The 23568-nt window shown below is 38.9% G+C and overlaps 1 protein-coding gene across 2 annotated transcripts in view; it reads left to right on the forward strand.

Moving 5' to 3' along the window:
- Positions 1 to 7640: 7640 nt before the first annotated feature.
- Positions 7641 to 23568, forward strand: part of LOC134542940 (neuropeptide CCHamide-1 receptor-like) — a 953117-nt gene continuing 937189 nt past the window's right edge. For both annotated transcript variants that reach the window (XR_010076868.1, XM_063387552.1), the window contains exon 1: positions 7641 to 7740. The gene's annotated coding sequence lies outside the window, so the exon portion shown is untranslated. The remainder of the gene's footprint in view (positions 7741 to 23568) is intronic.

Here is a 23568-nt window from a genome sequence, read left to right on the forward strand (position 1 = left end):
TATATCGAAGATCCGAAAGGCAATATAAAATTTTGTCAGTAAAATTAATATATTTTCTCATTACTAATTTGAGATTTTCTTTAGTAAAAACTCTAAAATAAATATAAGTAATATTTATTAAGTCTATTTTTTATGAGCGCATTCTTTTAATTTTCCTTTTAATTAGTTACGTATTAAGCTCACCAATACACTATTATTTGGGTTTTTATTTCATTAATCCGATATTCTTTAACCATCTCTAAAATATATACCAAGCTATTTGTTATGCTCTACTGTTGACTTCTGATGTTTTGCTCACAATAAGAGAAGCATGCCATTTAATTAAATTAAAATTGAGGTTGTACAACACAAAGTACAACATAAGCATCGGTGTCTCGCCTCTGGCTCCCTCGTTAACAGCTGAAGCACGCACGACAGAGTACCCGCTGGGCTGTTCGCAGTAATTCTGCAGCGCGCGTTAAGATTGAATTGCTAATTAGCCAGCTCGAGAGAACCTCGCCGTTGTGAACCAACAGGTGATGAAAGACGTGCGCAGGGATAATAAACCTTGTTTATTGCATTACAACATTCCCGAAAGCATACCGTGAGAAGCATGACAACTTCGAGAGAAATTATTCTGGTTAAACAATTAAACCTTCTTTGTCAAACTGCATTGCGCATTACGTATTTACTCAAGGAAAAACAACAGTAATGGTATTTATTCATCAGCGTTTCCTGCCAATGAAATGTCAGTCTTGAATCATTCTGCCAAATATAAAACTTGAAAATTCAGTAGTCAAGTAAGTTACATGTTAATTTGACTGAATTTTTCATCACGAAAATCATGGTTTTACGGTTACATACGACATGGGTTCGAGAGGTGCATGGACAAATCATTTTTCAGACCCCTTCTCCATCACATAATATACAAATTTCAAACCTAAACATTAAAAAAATAATAATAAAACTGTTACCGGCCATGATTGTAAATGTGATGTTCGCATATCACTTAACGTGTAAGATTTCCAATAAATTTCATCAGAAATAGACTTGAAACTCAATCGTTAAAAAAATTCTCGACATTCAACCGGAGTTCCAATGTATGTTGCCAGGACCCCGGGAATTTTATCTCCCCTGCCCCTTCCTTAACCAAACCTCATCAATACCACTCAGACCTGCGTGTGTTTTAAACTTGCTGAAATTAAGTAATTGAGGGTTATTGCTAACGATTGTCCACTACACAATAAATTTTAAGTAGTGTTCCACCTATGATATTTTTTTTTAGGTCGCACCTGTGGAAGCAATGAACAGGAAGTTATACGACTCTGAAAGGAGATTTATTAACACCATTTACTAAGTAACTTATCTAAAATTAATTACATAATTTTGTTATTTTTGTAATAATAAACATCCCTAGATGAAAAATTAAAGTTTACAATAACTCAACTAATAATCAAAGTTATCTTCATTTGCAGAGTTTAAATTTGCAAAATAGCAACAGTGGTTACGAAAAAAAAATAACGCAATGATTTTGAGATATGTAACTAACATTACTATGTTCAAAGGAAGTTTTCGAAAATTATTTATACAGATACGCTGCAGAAAGCTCATCGTTGATGCAGTAGAAGAACTAGATTAAGAAATTCAAAACAAGAGTAGAACATATAAGTGAAATAAAAGAAAATGTTTTAGTGCTATGAGAATTAAATATTGTATTTAAAGTAATGATTAATGTATTGTAATAAACTAAGGAAATTAATACCAACTAAAATTTAGAATACACACATGAATAAAGCCAAATTCATATACATACTATTTTATCCCTACTTTTGACTTCAATACTCTAACTTATATTTCATCAAGGATTTTAAAGCCAGGGGAAATAAAAATACTCTAAAGAAATTAATACATTACTTAGTTGATTCCACGCACACCCCCGCTCGTCGGCAACGTGGACTCGCCGCGCGGCGCGGGTGTCGCTTCTCATCGAGCGGGCTCTACCACCCGAAGGTTCTGGAAGCGATCTCGTCGGCGTCGCGCGGGTGTCGCTTCTCATCGAGCGGGCTCTACCACCCGAAGGTTCTGGAAGCGATCTCGTCGGCGTCGCGCGGGTGTCGCTTCTCATCGAGCGGGCTCTACCACCCGAAGGTTCTGGAAGCGATCTCGTCGGCGTCGCGCGGGTGTCGCTTCTCATCGAGCGGGCTCTACCACCCGAAGGTTCTGGAAGCGATCTCGTCGGCGTCGCGCGGGTGTCGCTTCTCATCGAGCGGGCTCTACCACCCGAAGGTTCTGGAAGCGATCTCGTCGGCGTCGCGCGGGTGTCGCTTCTCATCGAGCGGGCTCTACCACCCGAAGGTTCTGGAAGCGATCTCGTCGGCGTCGCGCGGGTGTCGCTTCTCATCGAGCGGGCTCTACCACCCGAAGGTTCTGGAAGCTATCTCGTCGGCGTCGCGCGGGTGTCGCTTCTCATCGAGCGGGCTCTACCACCCGAAGGTTCTGGAAGCGATCTCGTCGGCGTCGCGCGGGTGTCGCTTCTCATCGAGCGGGCTCTACCACCCGAAGGTTCTGGAAGCGATCTCGTCGGCGTCGCGCGGGTGTCGCTTCTCATCGAGCGGGCTCTACCACCCGAAGGTTCTGGAAGCGATCTCGTCGGCGTCGCGCGGGTGTCGCTTCTCGTCGAGCGGGCTCTACCGCCCGAATGTTCGCGAAGCGATCTCGCCGTCGGCGTCGGGGGCAGCACAGCGTCGCGCCAACCTGTTCCCGCCCGGCGCGCCATGATTTGTGGCGGCCGGACCCCGCTGGAACAAATTACCGGAGCAGGGACGTCGCTCCCTCCCGCGGCGCGCGCCGGGGGCACAGGTGCAGCGCCGGGGATTACAAACTAGTTTAACTGCGGCCGCGTGTCGCAGCTGGCGCGCCTCGTCGCTCCCATGACACTCGCGGTCCGCTTGTCTACAGAACTGTCACGCCATGCAAGGAAAACCCAGGAAATTGCCGTGCCCGCATAGTCATTTGATTAAGTGCGACGCTCGCTGGTGCTTCCAGCGCGGCATCGCCCCTAAGCGCATGGCTGTGAACTGGCGCGCAGTCTTCGCGTCGTGCACAGGACAGCTACGAGATTCGAGCGGTACGGAGAAATGAAGATAAATGTTTAATGCAAGTCCCTCGAATGATTTCAAGGATCTTCAAACAACGCAGCGGAACCCGCTCGCTGTACATGCGCATTTTGAGCGAGCGGTATTACTATGTTAGGATCAAAGAGGAGTTGTAAAATGTTAAAAAAATATCATTAATACAGTGCCACTTCTTCCCTCCATCTTATAAATATCAGAATAAAAATTAAAATAAAATGTCAAACAAAGGATTCGATGGTAGGCTTATAATAATAAATGGTGTGGCGTATTTATCGTTGAATGTTATTCTACGCATTTATATTACGTCAAGAATATTTCCCGACACATTTTGGAACACATTAAGTAAATTAACCTTGCTATTCATGGAGACTAATGCTTCAGAATACGCGATTTAGAATAACACGAACATTTTTAGGAACGCATTTGTCGTGCTAAGTGGGCGATTGGTGGTCTATATTGACACTAGAACTATGAACTTTTATTAATTTTTCCCAAAATTACAATCCTAAGAGATTAGGTTTGTTTTATAAATAAATGTTTACATGTAGGCGAAGGTAAGAAACTGAACATGAATTACGTACATGAAAATTTACTTTTATTTTTCGAAATTCAGCCATAAAATGAGGTATTTGGGTTGGGTTTTGTCTTATGATGACCATATCGCTGGATATAAATAATTTTGGTATTTTTATAGCGATATAGATTTGTATGTAGCTAATAAATAGCTGAATGCATCGGAACGCTTTGCGACGAAACAATAAATTTAACCTGTCAACGACGGGCACCACAGCTAGCGTATAATATACATACCATACTTAACATATATGATACATATTATATATATACGGTTTTCATGTAAAATTATCGAAGATTTTTGCGCTCATGTCTCCAGTGTACGAAAATTAGTTAACAAGTTTATGTGGTTAGCCTTGATTCTACACGGGGGGGGGGCACAGTAATATCTTAACTTTGTATTAAAAAACCCAACGCTTGAAACCTGGTCGCGAAACAGCGAGGAATGTCGCCGCCTGACAGGCATCATTTGTGGAGTATACTGCTGTTTGTAAAACGGCCTTGGCTGTTACTAAACACGTTTTCGTGCATTCAAGTAGAGAGTTTCTTATACACACTTACGCTGTCGCTTATATAACAGTTCATATTTGATATTAATTTTCCCCACCTTTTGTTAAAAGAAAATTACTAACCTCGTCTAAATATTATCATAGAAAAATACCTGTAATATTTTTTACTAAAGTTTTTACTTAAATTATAATTGCGATTCATATGCACAACTGTTAAATCATGCAGTAAAATGGTAAATAAAAATCATTTGTGTTAAAGCTCTCAACAATTTAACATTTTAAAACAGAACCTTATTGTTTATGAACACGAATTATTGGAATTGCCGGTGTCTAACACCAATAGTGTAAATTCACATTTACAGTAATGAGCGCATAGAAACATTATTCGTGGCACCAAAAAACAGGTACCTAAATGACATGGCATACAGGCTTTGCGATTAATGTTAAGGTTAATAATATTTTGATATGGGGGAGTGGTGGATTTATATATATATATTTTTTTAACTAACACGAATTTTCTTTATACTGAAAACTAATCTGGTGGATGCGTATGGTGTACAATGGAACCTAATTTTATTTTTATTATATATTTTTGGTTTGGGTTAAAATAAGAATAGTGTAAGTACTGTCTGTGATTCATTTTAGTCGTTTTGACGTTAAGATACAACACAACTTGTCAACTGGAACAGGCGAAAGCTGGACTAAGTTTGAGACAGAAGAAATTAGTTTGTAAGTATGTTTTACTATATATCTTCTTAATAAAAACGATTGATTGACAGACAACGCTCGGCCTAAACCGGTGGACTTAGAGATTTGAAATTTTGAGGAAATATTCCTTGAGTACCCTACGGGTGCAATAAAGAGGCATTTTTTTATAATTACATCTCTAAAGAGATGAAAAGGGGTGGTAAAGTATGTACGAGGAAACATTTTTTTTTAAAGTTACGATGAGGAAATTATGTAAATATACTCTTCAAAAGAAATAAAATAACACATGTTTAATTATTTATGGGAATTCATCTCCTAAGTGGTTTTTTTTTTCGGAGGGCGTTGAATAAAAATTCCCGTTTTTTAACGAAAAATCCCCATGGCAATGAATGTTGTTGATGCTTCCTTCGTCTCCATGGCAACAGTTATTGCATTGTCGATGGTCGATGCATTATTCGTCCCCGTTAAGATTTTGCAAGGGCATTAAAAATGAGAAATTCCCGTTTTCCAAGTTAATGTCCTACAGACTTGAAACTAGGGTGATGTTTCTCATACTGCATAGCCATCAACTGAGAACAATGTATTCCGGAGGGTGGTACTTCAGCTAGTATAGTATATATACAAAAAGCTTACATGAGCGGGTGTGTACTTCAGAGTAGTTCATTGCTGGCAGTACCGAATGTTTTGGACCTAGAACCTAGCCTTCGAGATGTAACACTTCCGCAACGTCAAAAAAGTAGGTCTCCTGGATCGTGAGGAGATGATGCCATAGAATAAGAGGGATTTGTGTTTAGCTTTAAAGACGAGGGTGCAACAAGAAACGCAGGCAGAAAGAAAGCGGAATAAATGAACGAATAAAAGTTCTAACGTCTTGTTAGACAAGGAGGCCATTAGAGACAGAAGAGAGGTTAAAGCTTAAAGACGTGAGCCCGGTGCAGTCAAGTGCATTCGTGGGTGGAAGGAGGAGCACTCCGAGAAAACTCGCTGGCTTGCGGCAACGTCCGCCACGTTATCCAGGGTTTGACTCCGTTGGTTATCGAACCCGGAACGTCTTGGTGGAAAGCGACGGGGAAACAAGCAACAGAGGTAGAAATAAAGTGGAATCTTTAATCATAGTGATGCCTTATCCATCACATAGCTTCCAGCATGGACGCTTCTCGGAGAAATAGGACGTGACCTGGTGTGAATGTGCTTTGTATTTTGTGCATTGCAACGTGTCTATAATTTGACACAATTCAAATCTTTGTTCCCAAAGGAAGTACTGATTGGCTACATATCACTCTGCTACCTATTCTGTCAGTCGTGTTTGTTAAGGGCGTATGTCTCGTTCCGGGTCATTATTTTATATTTACGTTACACATGGTTAAACTTGCCGACTATTTGACTGGATGTGCCTTAAAGATTACTTTTCTATTTTTTTAAGTTCATTTTTTGCATAAATTGCTGGCAAAGTTGGATATTTAACGTTTTTGTGCCGTATGGATAAGGAGAATGAAATTTAAAAAAAACCCGGGAAGTTTTTAGGTTTAAAACCATTGTACTGGGCGCTATGTGATATGGTTTAATTTAGCCATTTCAAATCCTCAGGATTTTCACGATTTTAAAAGGCTAAAAAAAAAAAAAATTAGCAAATTTTTCAGAAATAATTTTAAACCATACCACGCAGTAGCCACCAGGATTGCCTTTAAACTCAAAACGTTTTAGTTACCTATTCGAATTGGTTCTCCTTAACCATACTGCACAGCAATGTTAAAAATTCAACTTCAACAGCTAATTTTGCAAACCGTGTGCAAGTTTGACCGCGTGGAACGTAAAAATAAAAAAAAATAAAAAAAATCCTGTGCTTGTCGGTGTCGGCTGGACAAACGTTAAGCAAGTGATATCTGGGAAACGGGCAGCAGCAGGGTGGCTGCAGTTTGGGGAAGAGACAAGACTCTGCCCTGGGTGACCGCGGCAGCCGAGACCCAGTGGCTCTGCCTGGGAGCAGGTGCGTGGAGCAGATACCATCACACGACGAGGCAGAAGAGGACTGGCCCTTCCCATAGCTCCTTCGCGCCACCTCCCACCTCATCACCGCTGGCCAGTGGAATTGGAGCATGCGCCGTGGTTGACCACAATTCTTGGTCTCGCCCTGGAGTTGGCCATTAAAAGCCCCGGCGTTCGGCAAAAAGCTTCGAGGCGTAATGCCGTAATGAGAAAACGCTTTATATGTAATCCGATTTCAGAAGAGGGAAGATTGGTATATAAACTCTTCCCCCTCCCCCCTTCCGAAATCCTAAAAAAATCTATCACTCCCGCAAATAAAAGGGAAATAATTTGAAAGCAAACAGAAGGAAAATAGTTTTTTTTTTCAAAATAATTTAAATTCTGCGTACGCTCTTGATAGTGAGGCGTAATTGTGTCCCTCTCCTAGGTTTTCTTTTTGATACTATTTGTATTTGTTAAAAGAGTTATTTATTTATTTTGAAACGTCCTTCATTTCAGGATTATTTACCTGCTACTTTGGCCATAAGTTATTTATTTTGCTATATTTTGTCAGTTTACTAATTATTATATGTTTGCTTATTTAACTTCGCTGTTGTGAATGAATTCAGTTTACTTATTTGGATTTGACTTTATATATTGGTTACTAGGCCCCATTCGCCTGTTGGATTCTCCGCTGCGACGGCAGGCGAACGGACAGCGTCGGGCGCAATGAAAAATAGAGAGAGAAAGAGACAGTGACACCTGTGTGGTGGTGTTTCGTGTTCCGGAGACAGTTCATATTTGTAGTGGCTCCGTGCTCGAGGTGTTGCAAGGCTGTTTCGTCGGTTGATTCCGCCGCATCACGGCTGACGGTGAGTATGGAATTACTTGAATTACTCTTTTCTTTCTTCTTTTTTTATGCATGTCAGCAATGATTTTAAGTTTCAACTCTATTTAAAAATAATTCTACAATAATTTAGCGAGTTCTTCCGTAACTAACAGAAGATTTTATTTAAGATGTACCGAACTTGAACCATTACTAGCTTAGCTAGTTTGCGGACATTAGCTTTTCTTCTCGAGCGCTACAGGCCTTCGTGTGTGGCTACGCCCCACTTGGTTACAAGGGTACAGAATCTGTTTTATATCAGACGTGAGATGGAATTACCGTTTGCAAGAGACAACAATTTACGTAAGTTTTTTAAAGTATAAATATGTATCTTGATTTTTTTATTGTGAGATTTCGGGGTAAACATGTATTACTTGACTACTGCTGTTTGCCCAGTAATTATTTTTGGGGTTTTTTAATTTTTTCTTGCCTCACGGATTTGCTTACACGCTGGTTTGCTAAACAATTAGAGACTCGACTTGGTCATTAGCGAATATTTAGCGTCCAACAGGTATGCAACAGTTTCCTGTGGCGGAGTTTCAAGGTTCGATAGGTGCCAGCTAACCGACACCGGAATGTAGGGTTGGCGATACAAACACTTACTTTTTTTTTTAGAGAGATTTCTATTAACGTGGTGCTCTATTAAAATATTTGTTCCTGCATAGTGGGTTTTCCCCGCGAACATGACGATACGGTTTATTTTATCAACTATACATGACAAAGTAAGCAGTACTGGATTTTGCCTGGTGCTAGTGGTCATTACAAGGAGGATAAACGATCAGGAAGGACCACTCGTAGCAAAGCGACGGACGGTTTCAATTGTATTGTCTTGATCTGAAAAGTGAAAACTATATGATGTCTTCTTTGCACCAATGCGTCGACGTATTCGATTATTATTATAATTTATGTTAGTGTCAATAATACTGTCTAATTTTGAGTTTAAGGTAATCTTTTCTAGTTTTTATTCTAAATGATTCGGTGACATTTAGTTTCCTTTTTTAGCTTTGTGATTTTTTATGTCATTACAATAATTCTTGCTTAGATATTTTTTTCGGATGGACGATTATAATATTTTTTTATTATTTAGCTTTAGTTTAATTAGCTTGTTAACAATCTTGTTTAATATTTTTTCGCATAGACAATTATAGTTGTTTAATAGTTTTGTTAATTAATTGTAGTTAAGTTATATTTTGACAATCACTTTGTATTTACCGTATTACTAACACAAAGCCTCTGGAGAACTCAGATCTCAGAACACACGTTATTTAAAGTTAAAAAATTGATAAATATATTTCTGTGCCCCTAACACAAATGAGTGTAAATCAAATTTTCAACCATTTTTGTTTTACTGCAGACTAAGTCTTATAAGTTCGTTTTCTATAAAGCCGTTAATACTGTAACTCATTCGAGAAAAAAAAAATTCTTAAGCATTTAGCGAAAATTATAAGACCCTAAGTCCAAAGATTTAGTTCAGCCAGACAAACGTCCGTCCAATTATGTCAAACGCATGTAGCCGTAGAAAAAAGAGTCTGATATGAGGAAATTAATTAATTATAGGTTCCTTCTTGCTGGCCACGCGCATGAGAATTTGGTGGAAAAAAAGAGTATCATTGGAAGATATGTTTTTTTTTTTCAACTCTCTTGCAGAGTTGTACATTCATGACTCAGGCTCGTTTGGTACCAAGGTACAGAATTTTTGAGGTACCGTAGACTTAATCATTCCGCTGTAGTGTTTGCGGTCTCGGAAGGTATTACACAGCGGCGATTTCTACCAGCAACAGAATTAAAGCAACACTTGTTTAGTGGCGAGGGCGGTTTTTTGTTTGCGGTGCTTGTGGTCGTCTCTGTGCTGTGTGTAACCACTCGCATTAGATTCGGACGACTGCCTCTCGTCCAAGCGGACGGCGGCGAAACAACTACGTACCTACGCGCTTAGTGCATGACACGCTGCCGGACATTGCCTCGGAACGAACAACACTCCATCTAACCTCTCCACTGTTTTATCATTCATCCACACCTATAAAAACAGTACCGTGACCGACTGGCTGTCAGAAAACGCACAGCCTAAATATGCGGACCCAGAGATTAGAAATTTTGGAGGAAATACTTCTTCAGTACCCTACAGGTGCTCTAAGAAGGGATTAATTTTTAATATCACAATTTTCCGTTTTTTTAAGTATATGTCATAAATACTTTAAATTCAGCAGTCATGTTCCTTATATTAAATACAATATTTTTTCTTTCAAAAATCAGCTCCCTAGTGTGATTTAACCCGGGCCACGCAAGTTAATTCAGATAAATAATTACATTGTCATGAAAGTTGTAGTTACCAAATGAGTTTAGTTGATTTAATATTTTTTTACTAAGGTTGTTTCTGAGGGTCTTAACTATTAAACAATCTAATATTCCCCCCAACATAAAAGAAACTGAAAGCATACAGCGGGCAAAGCGATTTTATTCCCCCCTTCCTTGCTCCCCTCCCTAAAAAAGAACCTGCGTATGCTCGAGTGTGTACATTCATAATTGTTTCTTTTTTCTCTCTAAACCCGTTTTCCTTGATTTTGTGTGTATCTTAATAAAAAATTTTCCTTCAATTTAATGAGTGTCCGTGCGAAAGAACATGCTGAGATTTTCTTTTTCTTCTTTATGAACTGTACGCTAACGTAATCGAAGTATAATTTATACAACCAGTGTCTGCAAATAACACGTTCAATGGCTGTCAGATGTGAACTAAAGCAATTAAGAGTATTCATTTAAATTGCTCCCGATACGTAATTTTGAGCAATAAAACATATCTACTGTATATAATCCTTGGCTAAGAACCATGATTCGCTTTCTTAGAAGCGAACATTTTAAAAGAACTTGAAGCCAAGGTATTTAACACAGATGTTAAGATTTAAATTATAAAAACTTAAATGTAGCAGGAGAAAGAGAAGCACATGTAAACTTCTGAATGTTAAATAGTTATGATGATAAGAAGCGTACGCATAATTTCATTTGGGGTGGAATAAAACTACTTTTATAGTTTTTTACTGTCAATTTTTTTTCTATATAAAGGTGGGAATGATGAATTTTTTAAAATGTTTTAGGGGTTATATATTAAGGCCTATGCCAATACTAGTTTTTCTAATGCAAAGCGAATATCAGATAGAATTTTTTTTTAATATTCGCGTAGTCAAAACGAGTTGAGAATATTGTTTCCGACGAAGCTGTATTAAACTTATTTTATAAAATACAAGATTGAAGTAAAAAAAAAATCGACTAATGTTTGTAAAGTTTGAATTGATTAGGTGGTTAATCAGTTGGGCCCTATATATAACATCATTCAATAAATATTATAAAATAGCCATGCAGAGTATTAATATTGAGCATTCATAAACGTCAATGGAGTGCTATATATTGATTTTTCTTAGTAACCAATTTTAGTCCAGCAAAACATATAGGTACAACAAAAAAAGAAACAAAATATTTTCATGAGCGAATCTTAGGCATCCAATGTTTTAAAGCTTTGCACCACAACTAAAGCTTCAAATAATACGAATGGACGTCTGTGTGCTATTGTTCCGTTAGATCCGTTTCTGTTTACGTGATCCGTCTCCGTTTCCGTGTCATTTAAGAACGGGCTTAAGTCCGGGTTCATAAACTAAGCACGAAACGTAGTAACGCAAGCAACTCAAGGCGCAAAAACTTCAATAACATTTTAAAATACTTGTTTATAAATTACGGAACCTAAGTATCCCCTAACTTTCAACTTCTTAAGATTCGGCTTGCCATTCCTACTTCCATATTTGATGTGGAGTGTTCCGAAAACTTTAAACTTGTTGTAAACATGACGTTCTCATAAGTTAGCCTTACGCACAGTGAAAGAAAATAACAATTTTAAATCAAATTATTTACAATTTCATATGTTTTCGTAGTAAACTGAGAAGAAAGAAGGTAGTTTTCAACTGTTTACAATTTAAAGTATTTTGGTTGGCGACAAGTTGCGACTTTCGTGCTTTACAAACGTGCTACGCAGAAGACCGTGCTTTGACGTGAATAGATTAACGTCTTGTGTTTCGTCCGGGGTGGATGGTAGAATCTTGGCGACACGAAAATAGGATACTTTGAAACGCCCATTGCGGAAAAACTATGCACTCGAGGCTAATAATGCCTACACTACCGTAAAGCGCGCTCTGACGCCGACGTGGAACGCTGGAACTCTGGCGTCGACGCTTACCCAGCGTCTCCCGCAATGACGTAACCGCGCGGCAGCGAAAGCTAAAAGGCGTAGCAGGCGCGGTTAGCGTTCAGTCACCAATCAGAGCGAAGCACCGAATTCGCCGCACGTAAGGTCCCAATTAGTAAAACTAAATATAACTAAGTGTAACCAACCCACCCAACATTTATTTTCACAAAACAATGTTATTGTTATGTTAACACATAAAAAAAATCCTTTCAAGGTTCGGACGCTCTCCCCGATCAAAATCACGAATAATAATGTGCTTTTTCGGCTAACTTCACCTCTTTTATTACAACAACGAAAAGACCTACATTATTCCAAATTTCAGCATTCAGGGACCGGGGCAGGTGGGTAATCCTGCCCTCACCCTCTCCCCCTGAAGGCTGGGTTGGGTTGGGGGGGGGGGGGGGGTAAAACGAAAGGACACCAGAGGCAAGTGTGGCGACACAGTTTCGCGTAATCAACGACTGCTGAGGATGCCTTGTGCATGCCATAAGACAAATAAAAGACAAGAAAGGCGGAGGGGGGGGGGGGGGGCCTTTCCTCCGTTCAGTCGCAAGCGAGATAGCAACGAAAGTACTTGGTAGATTTTCTCCAAACAACTTTTATTCTTTGCGTTAGTGTGTATACTACGTTTTGTAAAAAAATAAATAACAGTATTTAACATTTCGTGCACAGTATTTTTTTACGCAAGCAGCAAGGAATAATGCCCAAACCGAAAGTAAAAAAAAAATAATCAAAGAAGCAACGCGTGACACCCATTTATAACCGGCTGCCTAGACTATCCTATGCAGAGAGATGTCGGCTCTGTCGATTAAGAAAGAAAGAAGCCCAGAAAAATGCAATGGAATCGGCCAGGTGGCCTAAAGTGGTGAGCGCACATGACGAAATACGACGCTCGACCTGTAGCTGTTTATCCATTCCTTCAGAGCATCCTACTTTGGAACTTGAATTCACGAAAAAAAACATAGCGGTACTCGCCCCGACTTCAACCCACCCCAATTTTTTCTTGCATTGGTTGCGTGTTGCGTTATTGAGTCGTTGCGTTCTTTGCGTAGCTTATAAACCCGGCAGGCATTAAAAACCTACATTCGCAACATTAGCCACTGTGAGCCCAATCAAGATTGATGTGAGCTCAGGTTCTGCAAACTGGACCTTCACCATGGTTTGTAAATTTAACAAGCTTAAAAGACGCAATTGCAGATAACGGGTCGGTCGTTTGGTTTGCTTCCGTGTGTGTAACTTTGGTATGAAACTTTTTTTTTTGTCTTTCGAGTCTACGACGCAGGTGGTTGAATTCTTTTCTAATCCGCCGGAACACATCTTCAGCTGGTTTTATACAGTGCTTAAGAAACGAGAAATCACTTAATGTTGTTCACGCTCAGCTTAAACCTGTTAGAAGCTAATTTAGGAAGTACGATTAAACCTTTTAGCAACAGTTATTATTTTTAAGTTACCTTTAACTTTAAATTTTATTATCTACTCCACACTTGGCGAGGAAGAGTGAAAACAGTGAAAAGAAAAATCTAATGCTATACCTTGATCACTATATGGTTAAAATATATATGCAGCATACACAATAAATACATGTGACTAGAATTTATTTCCCAATTTCTGAAATAAATAAAATACATTATATAAATGTGTTGCCTACAGTACAAAACTAAAATGGTAAAATAAATGTTGACTTAAATTAGTAGAAATTTATTTTTAATGTGTTTTTTTTTTAATAAAATATATTAGGTATTAGTGTAAATACACATAAGACTGCCAAGTGAAGAATCGTTGACGTTCCTTCCTCATTAAACGCGCGCGCAAAGTAAATAACGATTTTTATTTCGTTATAGATGATATATGATAAAGTAGAAATTTTCAAGTATAAAATATTCACGATCTAGTTTACGCATAAATATGATAGTAATCTACTGATAGTTTTATATTTAAAACGTAGACAAAGCTTCCTAAAATAAAATTTGGTTAATTTTATGAAATGGTTTTACATATGATTCAAAGTAAACCTTCATCATCCTTACAACTAATCTTATTACTAAACAATAAAAATAATACGACCTAAAGTTCGTATTTAAAAACATTAAAATATGCTAAATATAAAACTCACTCTACATAAAATGACTAGAATTTCGTAAATAAACATAGTATATTATCAGTTACTATGTGTGATGTGTGCATTATTAATATGTTTGGATAAAGTAAGGGTAAATTATCTTCTGTCCGTACACTATTTTCTGTAAACAATGGATCAATAAAATTATATTGTTCCTATTTGCCATTTGTTAGTGTTTTTACAGAAATAAAATAGTTGGCATTAATACTACTACTTAAAATAAAAGTAGTTGTTGGCAAAAAATTCTCATATGAGTTAATTAAAAATTTTAAAAATCATGGGAAATAATCACTTACAAAACATTGTGCCAGATTTTTGGATAACTGAAAAACAGATTAAGTTCAAGACAGCAGGATATTTCACAGTAAGTTAGAGTAAGACATCACCTCTAGAATTTTGTAACATTCAGGCATAATTTTCAGAAAAAAAAAATTTGTTTTGAAAATAGCGGATTGACAATTCGTGTGTTACTAATGTTAGTGGCAAGAGTTTGACTTTAGAGTTCGAATCGTTTCGAAAAGTTGAGTTCGACACATCAGAACCGATGGTTAGAGGTTCGACCAGTCGATTTTTGACAGAGAGAGGTTCGACCAGTCGATTTTTGACAGAGGTTCGACCAGTCGAGTTCTAGCCAAAGTTTCGAAAAGTCGAGCTCGATACATCGGAATCGATCATTCGAGTTTTGAACTTTCGAGTTTTTAACAAGTCGAGGTTTGATTGACAAGTATGTGTAGGTTTTACCAGTCGGGTTTCGACCAGCCAAAGTTTCGAAAAATCGAGCTCGGCCCATCGAATCGACAATTTGAGGTTCAACCATTCGAGTTCCAGCCAAAGTTACGAAAAGTCGAGCTCGACACATCAGAATCTATCATTCGAGTTTTAACAAGCCGAGGTTTGATTGACAAGTATATGTAGGTTCTACCAGTCGGGTTTCGACCAGCCAAAGTTTCGTAAAATCGAGCTCGGCCCATCGAAACGACGATTTGAGGTTCGACCAGTGTGGGTTCGAAGCGGAGGTGCTCGGAGGCTCAGAGGCGCGCGCCCAGCACGCGGCCGCAGTTGAGGGTGCGCTTGCGCGCGCGCAGGTGCGCGGTGAGGGCTCGCACGGCCGGGTGCTCCGCCCCCAGCCCCTCCTGCTCCACCAGGAAGCCGAGCGCCTCCTTGGTGCAGAAGTCGAAGCCCGCCAGCACCACGTCGCGGTCCGAGGGCGTGCCCGCCCCGCCTTCCGACCCGGACGCCGTCGAGTCGTCGTCGTCGTCGTCCTCTGCGAACACCGACACAGATACCTGTACCCAGGGGCGCAACAACTAAATTTCCAAGGGGGGGGGGGTGTAATATACCTTTTCAAAAAGAATCATCGATCCCCCCCCCCACCCCTATTGAAGCGGGGGGTCCTGGGGGTCTTCCCCCGGGAAAATTTGTATTTCAAGGTGGAAAATGGTGCTATTTAAGCAGTTTTATTATCTAAAAATTGATTACACAGCACTTTCTTTGCCCCCGTTTGCCCCCACTTCAAGGTTTCAGAAAGGGGGGGGGGCAAAATACCCTTGCCCCCCCCCCCCCCTGTTGTTGCGCCCCTGCCTGTACCCTTCCTTCCAATCTGGAAGCTCACTCCCCCACACACATCATTTATACAAATACAATGTTTCACAGGAAATATAACACTCGCAAAAGCTAGCTTGTATGTGGGCTTTGCGGTTTAATATGTTCTATATATAATATAATTTTAACAAAAAATTAACGTAATTATTTCTAATGTATAACGATTGCGAAAAAAAATAATTAAAGATTAAAAACTACCAGGGAAAAGAAAAAACCTGCAGCAGTGGATTGACAAGATTTTTTTAAATCGAAATATTAATGGTTTTGCTTGTTTGTTTTAACCGCATAAAGTTTAACAAAAAAATTCTTGGTGTTTCGGTTTTTATTGCAGCCGGCCATTTTCAGGTTAGCAGGTGAAGAAATGCCAATTCAGACAATGGCCACAAACTATGTGAAACACAAAAGCTTTTTTAAGTATAGGTATGGAGAAATTTTGAAATTACATCTCGTAAAAAACGATGTCATTTCAGAGGAACGCAAAAAAAAAAGGGAAATGCAAATAAAAAAACATTAAAATACAGGAAAATCAGGGACGGTAATGCTCTTGGAGTGATGAACCATTCCAACAATTATTTGGACTGAACAAAGGGAACAAAGTTAAACTCAAGTTCATAAAATAGATTTATCTTATTTAGGACAATTTTTTTGTAGAAATTTAGACAAAACTAGCTTAAAAGATTTCATTCCGACAACTCTGACATATTCCGAAAATCCTCAGGATATCTATTGGTCGCAGAACTAAGAACGAAAATAAAAAAAAAGGAAATATGTAAATAAAAAAAACACACACACAAACAGAAAACAAACCAAGGTTGCTGTTAAAAAAAAGTAAACACAAACTGCATCACGAAAGAAAAAGAACAGAGTTAGTGAATCAGTACAAAACAAGACGGAAAACAAATAAACGAGTAGTTAAATTGACGAAACAACACGGGAAAGCATCACAGGGATGACAGATTGTAAACAGCATAGACCAAGCAAGCACTGTAGAGAAACTTGATACATATTTGCATGCCAAGGGTAGGGTAGACTACTGTTTTTGCCTGTGTGGTAAAGTGGTATTATTCTCATTGTGTATTTGAATGCTTTCATTCTGCCCCTAAATGCATAATGTATTAGATGTAATTTTCACTTGTCAAATGTGTGGCTATGGACAGGCTCGCAAGAGGGATGGGGGGCAGTTAACAATTGCAAGAAAGAAGCTCATTTACACTGAGCAAGCATTAAGTTGGTTAACTGGTAACGAGATAGCAGCACTCTCGGTGCAGTTATGTGCATATGTTCACGACATGTACAGCCTATGCGTATTACAGCCCAAGCCTGTAAATGTTATTGTATTTACAACACGGGGTGATCGTGGAAGTTTTCAGAGATTAAAATGGAACAAAATTATGTTGCACACTCAGTTGGTACAATTTTCAATCCCTACTTCCAGGATTTGTAAAGAATGCAAACGGCAACACAATAGGTTGATTGGTATGAGGGGGTTGGGGGGGGGGGGGGTGAGGAAAATAGGGAAAATATATTCTCTTGCTATCCCACCACCAAAGTTATGAAGTTATTGGTGAAATTCCGGTGAAGGTTGTATGTAATTTTTAGTGATGGAGGTTAAGCTGGTACAGGGCCTGGAACAACAAGCGACAAAGGAGATAAGATTGATAATGTAACAGTCCGAACACTTTTGTTGTTGAGGAAAGTCTTTGAACACACAGATTCAAATCTTATTTATATATTTTCAAGTCTCCACTTTAAAAAAAAAAAAATTTCCCGTAACCGCCACTTGCAACACAGTGTAAGCTTATTATTTTCGAGCATTTGAGCCAGTAACAGTAATTTTCACCAAATAAACGTTACATCTTATTTATTTTAACGCATATATTATTCATATGTGTATAGGTATAATCAAGCAAAACAACCGCAGATATATATGTATATATATGTTTGTATTTATATATAGGTATGTGTATATATGTGTGTATATGTGTGTATATAGGTGTGTATATGTGTATATATGTATGCATATATATGTGTGTGTATATATATATGTGTATATGTGTATACACACGCACATATATGTGGTATGTGTAGGGGAGAGTTGGGTAAAACAGGGTAGTTGGGTAGAACGGGGTACCACTGTTATTTTCCGTACACGTGTTGCTATCTGTGTGTACGATTGGTAAGTTACTCCTCTACACGTCGTCACTAGAGTGAGGTAGTATGAAGTGTTGCACAGTATTCTTTCGTGAATAATAATGGAAATTACAAATTTATGATGTTTCACTAAAATGTTTAGCGTGTATTGGCTATACAATATTTAATCAGTGGTTGCAGATATATTTTATAGTAAGTTGTATTCAAGTAAAGTATTATATTTTCTATGTTGTGCCATAGTAACCGATGTAATTTACGGGTGTTAAGATTTTCTGTTGTAGTTTTTGCTTCAGAACCTGCATGTAGGGTAAAACAGGGTACACAGGTAATGGGTAAAACGGGGTAGTACCCCGTTCTGCCCAACCAGTTTCCTGTTTTAACCATCTTTTCGATCAATTGTGCAAATGACTTTTAAAATTAAAAACAGTTTTTTAATGCATACTAAATGTTATACAGAGTTACCTACAGTACATTTATACAGTCACCCAAAAGACAACTGACCGAGCTAACTCCAGACCTTCAGAACCGAGTGGAAATGACACTGTCGGTGATATTCCACTGGCTGCTGCAACAACTGACCGAGCTAACTCCAGACCTTCAGAACCGAGTGGAAATGACACTGTCGGTGATATTCCACTGGCTGCTGCAACAACTGACCGAGCTAACTCCAGGCCTTCAGAACCGAGTGGAAATGACACTGTCGGTGATATTCCAGTGACTGCTGTAACAACTGACCGAGCTTACACAAGGCCTTCAGAGTCCCATGGAAATGTGAGTGTTGGTAATATTCCTGGGACATCTGGTTTGGTATCTTCACCAACTGAATCTAGATTAGGCCTATCTGATAAAAACAATCGAAATGCTTCATCAAACTGTAGCTTCACAATTCCACCGACTACAGTGATGCCGATTCCCCATGCCAAAATAAATCCTGCAGAAGGAAGACGACGACGACGTGGCAAGGCAGCTGTGCTGACCGAGTCGCCATATAAGAACGAACTAATTATTATTCAGTCAGCTTCACCAAAATCTTTAAAAAGGAAAAATTCTGGTGTGTCTAAATCTAAAAACAGTTCTAAAAAACATAAAATAAAGAAGACAGCAACAAATTCATACTAACAGTAACTTTGCATGTGTCTGATGATGATGACGTTCTTTGCATGGATTGCGCTGAACAGTTCTCCACTTCAAAATCAGCCGAAAGTTGGGTGCAATGCTTAAAGTGTCATTCTTGGAGCCATGAAGGGTGTGCTGGTGTAGACACAGATGACTGTAGGCCATTTGAATGTGATTTCTGCCAGTTTGGAATATAGACTCTGGCCTTATTTTGTGTTCTGACGGGCCTACTAAGCCATATTAGGCTAATTAAACAATCATATGTTTTGTCAGATATTTGGGTTAACCGCATATGCAAGGTTGTATTATACATAATTAGATTATGCTATTAGACTAACCACTTCCTCAAAATTAACAGTGATGTGTTATTGTTGTTCAAACAATGTTTGTGATTTTCCGCAAACCAATGTTTTTGTGAAGTTTTACTGCAAATACAAAGGAACATGTAAGGTGAAGGCTTATAATTGAATTTTTTTTAATTCTCATATTTTTACTGACACTTGTATTTATTTGTCATACTACATGTTGTTCAGAATTGTTTATAATGCACATATTTAATCATTTAAAAATCTGCTTTCTGTACCCCGTTTTACCCAACCAGTTGGGTAAAACAGGGTAGTGTGCATACATTCAAATAATGAAAAATCTCTGCAATAATAATATTTCAGAATACACGGTACTAGTTGCAGAATTAAACTCACATTCTAATCTACGCATGCTGATGGTTTCAGACAGTTACCGCAATATTAAAACAATAAATTAAAGCGATTTATACTAAGTACCCCGTTATACCCTACTCTCCCCTATATATACGTATATATGTGTATATATCCCCCATTAGGAATGTGCGGACCAGAAGCTGATGTAGCATTTCGGGCGCAGAAACGAGACTGCGCGGCAAACAGCGTGCAACCCTAGTTTCGGAAATGCCCCATGAACCGCCGGTGGGCGACCTGTGAAGCTGATCGGATCGCGGTCCGCCCGGAGGCAGGGCGGCGGCCTCTTTGACGCAGGCACAGCCGAGCCGCGAGGCCGTGGGAAAGCATCTCGGGCGCGGATTGCGGCGCCAGGCTGTGACATTATTTATCCTCGCGGCTCGGCCCGGCACTGCCGAGGCGTTGATTCAGTGATAATTCTGCCCACTGTGAGTTACGACGTTGTCTAATCCATGTAAGTTTAGCACTAAACAATACTTATCCCAGGGGTGCCCACAAGGGGGGGGGGGGGAAACGACGCAGACTGCGTCATTAAAATTTCAGGGGGGGGGGGGGGGTTAAAAGACGAGAAAAATGTATATATTATTTACATAATTATAGCTTCTAATGTGAAAATACGTTTCTGTAGCTTTGATAATTGAAAGGGATCTTGTAAATCAAATTGGCAACCCCGCACTTTCCTCAACAACGGCAGTTTGGCATCTGTCGGTTCAGGATGGAAATATTACCTGATATGACCAAAATTATTATTAGAAAATCAGTTTTAATCAATGCAAAATGTGATAAAATATAATACTAAAAAAGTATAATATTATAAAATAACTGAGTAAATCATTGAGAAAATGGCATAAAAAATTTCGGGGGGGGGGGGGGGGGCCATCATAAGGTTAGGGGGGGGGGTGAGTCATAGTGTTTGGGAGGGGTGGGCACCTCTGCTTATCCTAGAATGAACCACAGAAATAAAAAGAAATAATCATAAAATTATTCCTTAATGATTTCTCGGGTTTGAATGTATGAGTTCCCGCTCGTGATTTCAAAAAAAGATTCAACGGGTTCCTACAACACAGGCATAATTTCTCGGCCACCCTCAACTAATATGTTTTAAAATATTTACGTGAAAAGTCACTTAGGCAAATTAACATGCCACTATACGCGTAAAAAAAACACGGTTTCCTTGTAACTAATATTTTTTTTTGGGTTAAAACTTTGTTGGAGTTTTCGTTTTCCTTTAGCTACACGGCTTTCCCAAGTGCTGAAGTAAAAGTCGATAGACTACAAACTTGGACGCCATTTTGTATAAAACCTTTTAACCTTTAAGAAATATTAATTATAAAAAAATTTGAGAGAGTCTTTCAGTACTCGTCAGTGATGTGTGAACATATGTACTCAGTAACTAGCACATTTGTGTGTTCTCATGTTGCAAATACTCTTATAATACGAAACTGGACACCAAATTGAACGTGGAATTCTCACAAAAATATATTGCCGAGCGTGATAAATATAAGAAAAGTATTGTAGGGGAAAATTGTTATAATTTTTCCCCTTTTTGTAAACTTGAAGAGTCATTAAGAATTTTTAGTAGCAACTTTAAAAATACCCAGATTTTATTAGCACGGTAAAATGTGTTCGTACGAACTGGGCGTCAAAGATATTTACAATTTTGTTGGTTCTCTTAATGCATTAGGAACGTGGCGCTATCTTTCAGGTATTTTTCAAACTAAAAGTTGCAGTTCAATAGATCCGGGCTTTTGACTTCATTTTCGACAGTAAAGTTTATTAAAATACTGCCCATCTTGTTAAAATTCATTTAACAGTTATACTTTAATGGCATTACTAAAATACTAACCTAAAATAGTTTAAAACATATACCTAATAAAACACTAAATACATGTTTGTAAATTTGTTTTTGTTTAAACCAATGAAATCAGTTTGTAAATAACTACGAAAAACCTTTTAATATATTTAGCTTATCAAAATTATTATATTGTGTTATTAAAAGTAAAAGAAAAAATCCTAATGACGAAATGAGATTGATCACCGTCCCTTCATGTTATCAAGCGCGCCTGCTACGACTAAGCTATCATTATTTTTTTTAAGATGGGTCGTACACTGGTAAGTTTGACAGTCACCAGTGTGCCAGTCGTCTCCCCCCCCCCCTAATGTTGTATTTCTATGTAACCCCGAGTTGTATGGGTAGGCGCCAAGGAGACGATTAGGACAACACAAATTACATTCATTTCTTACCCGAGATTCGAACCCAGAGCCCCCGCACCCTAGCCCAGTGCGTTGTTGACTACGACTTAACATTTTTGTTGGCTCTATCGGGACTATTTTGGTTAAGCGAGGAGACTCTATATATGATAAGAAATGAAATTACATTTTTGTAACGTATTTTAAGATGACTATTTTACGTTACAAAATACAATCCACGGTAATTTCACTATCATAAAGATTCAATTGGCAAACCAATACGTTAGATATGTACCCCAATTGTTACCGATTTATGTTGCCACGCGTGGGTCCGCCATCTTTGATCCACATTTACACTAATCGATTTCCGTTCTATTTTCAGAGAATTACTCCAACCAAATGCCGTATACCGAGAGCTAAGATGTTTACACATCAAAAATATTTCTCGTCTTAAATTTGGAGCTGTCGCGATTTATAATGTTGACATTATTTTTTAACAGAGTACAAGTGTGTGTGACACGGTCTTTTGGAGGTGTAAAGGTTATTGTTAATGAACTCGCTTAGTCATGTACGAAATAGTACAGCATGGCCCTCCAATCTCACGATTGTGATGCCGAAAACAATATAACCCAAATAGAAATTCATTTGCCTACGATACTCTGAATGTTAATTTTGTGTGGTACCAAACACTGTAAATTATTTTGTAAGATATTTTATCAGCATTACATTACTTGCCAAACATTTATATTGCTGTAACTGTCTGAAATTTCAGAAATCCGTGTCATGAGCTATTTTGGTATTGGTGGGAAGATTAGGCAGCTCAAATGAATCGCCAATTGCAGAAAGTCATTAAGACCACTATTATAAAAAATATCGTGCTTTTTACTGAATTCGCATGAACATGTTACAATTGGACATTGATCAAATATGTAAACCAATACAAAGAAATGACATTAAAAAATAATAATTATGTGCTTATTAAAAGCTAAGAATATATTGTTTTTGGAACTCCTGTAAAGTTGAGGAATGGGGTAAGCGGTGTACATAGAAAACGTCAGATGATGCGAGTAAATGGTGCACAGCCAGGGGCGTACACAGGGGGAAAAGGGGGAGGAAGGGGGGATGTATCTCCCCCTACCACCCGAAATCTTAAAAACAACCTGTCATTGCCACCAATGGAAATGGAAATAATTAGAAATCAATTAGAGGGCAAAGTGCTAGTTCTATTCCTCCAGATGTGAAATTCTGTGTACACCCCCCTAGGCACAGTCCATAGGGGTGGGGGAGGGAGAGAGACAGAGAGAGAAAGAGAGAAAGAGAGAGTTGAGTTGACCTCACAGGAACCACCGGGCAACCTTTGGAGTCATCGGGAGGCATTTACGGCCACCGGACTGTTCAGGCATGTCCCGTGGGAATAAGACAAGGCGGCCGGTAATTGTCCCCCCTCCCTACCTTGGGCTTCACAAACACCCGAGTCGTGCGGGTACCAATTACCACAACTGCAGAGTCATCGCGCACCACGAGCGGATGGTACAGTCTCCACGTGTTAATTAGCTCGCGACTTCATGCCGGCTTTAATGATTTCCTTTTACAGATCCTCGAGGGAGACCGCGGGTGTCGGCATCTCCGCCGCCAAAAGGCGAGAGACGACCGTAACGGATTCCTGCGCCTTGTCGTCGGGAATGTGAGAAC

Source organism: Bacillus rossius (genome assembly GCF_032445375.1).
Source record: "Bacillus rossius redtenbacheri isolate Brsri chromosome 9 unlocalized genomic scaffold, Brsri_v3 Brsri_v3_scf9_2, whole genome shotgun sequence".
NCBI lineage: Eukaryota > Metazoa > Arthropoda > Insecta > Phasmatodea > Bacillidae > Bacillus > Bacillus rossius.